This window comes from Eleutherodactylus coqui, chromosome 9 (assembly GCF_035609145.1).
Source record: "Eleutherodactylus coqui strain aEleCoq1 chromosome 9, aEleCoq1.hap1, whole genome shotgun sequence".
In the NCBI taxonomy this organism is placed as follows: Eukaryota; Metazoa; Chordata; class Amphibia; order Anura; family Eleutherodactylidae; genus Eleutherodactylus; species Eleutherodactylus coqui.
In genome coordinates, this window is record NC_089845.1 from 66,108,193 (window position 1) to 66,109,577 (window position 1,385).

Consider the following 1,385-nt stretch of genomic DNA (forward strand, 5'->3'; position numbering starts at 1 on the left):
TTTTCCCTGTAAGCAAGGTTTTACAGGTATTTATGGCCTCTAATTGTTGTAAGGGGATGTAACATAGGGTAGGCTCAGATTCCTTATGTGATTCTACATCATCTTCATGTCTGGCCTTGGTGGCTCGTGTGGAGCATGGTGTAGGGTCAGGAGCAAATTCTGGCAGTTTTTCTCCTGCAGATGAATTCTTAGGTTGTGTGCTGATAATAGCTAGATTAGAGCAGGGTATAAGGTGATCAGCGTAGTTATATATATAATATCAAATAAAGTGATTGTGATATTGATATAAGAGTAGTCTTAAAGGGGTTGTCCCGCGCCGAAACGTTTTTTTTTTTTTCAATAGCCCCCCCGTTCGGCGCGAGACAAACCCGATGCAGGGGTTTAAAAAAAAAAAAACGGATAGTGCTTACCTGAATCCCCGCACTCCGGGGACTTCTTACTTACCTTGTGAAGATGGCCGCCGGGATCCTCACCCTCGGTGGACCGCAGGTCTTCTGTGCGGTCCATTGCCGATTCCAGCCTCCTGATTGGCTGGAATCGGCACACGTGACGGGGCGGAGCTACGAGGAGCCGCTCTCCGGCACGAGCGGCCCCATTCAGAAGAAAGAAGACCGGACTGCGCAAGCGCGTCTAATCGGGCGATTAGACGCTGAAAATTAGACGGCACCATGGAGACGAGGACGCCAGCAACGGAGCAGGTAAGTGAATAACTTCTGTATGGCTCATAATTAATGCACGATGTATATTACAAAGTGCATTAATATGGCCATACAGAAGTGTATACCCCCACTTGCTTTCTCGGGACAACCCCTTTATTCTTGGATGAGAGATATCAGAAATCGTGTGAAGTTTTTAATGCTTGATGGGCACTACAAGTTCAGATTGCAAAAGTTGTGGGTAACCTATCTTTATGTGAGATATGTAGTAGGTACTTGTCTGATTCACTGCTGTAAGCAAGGACGACAAGAGATATCAGTAAGTCCAGCTGTTATTTTACTGCCACATGCAAAGTCTCTGTTTTGCTAATGACGCTGCTGTCAGTAGGCCTTGTATAATATGGTGCACCACTTGGAAGAATCAACTACTAAATCTGATACTTTCAGATACTACACTTGATCTCAGCCAAGAGGCCAAGAAGTGATAACCCAAAAAGTTTTTGCTGAGCCCTAGGCTCCCAACTTTGCCTTCCAATTCTTGAGATAATGTGAGGTTCAGTGAAAAATTTGATTGTTCCCAGCAACAGAAACCACGTAATCTTGTAGATATGATACCTTTTAATGGCTAACAAAAATACATGATGTTATAGCGAGCTTTCGAACCAACGCAGGGTTCTTCTTCTGGCTTAAATGAAATAGATACGTATTTATACACACATACTTATGACA

General features: G+C 44.0%; 1 pseudogene; it reads right to left on the reverse strand.

Moving 5' to 3' along the window:
- Positions 1-1,054: 1,054 nt before the first annotated feature.
- Positions 1,055-1,142, reverse strand: LOC136579377 (U2 spliceosomal RNA; annotated as a pseudogene).
- Between the last annotated feature and the right edge of the window lie 243 nt (positions 1,143-1,385).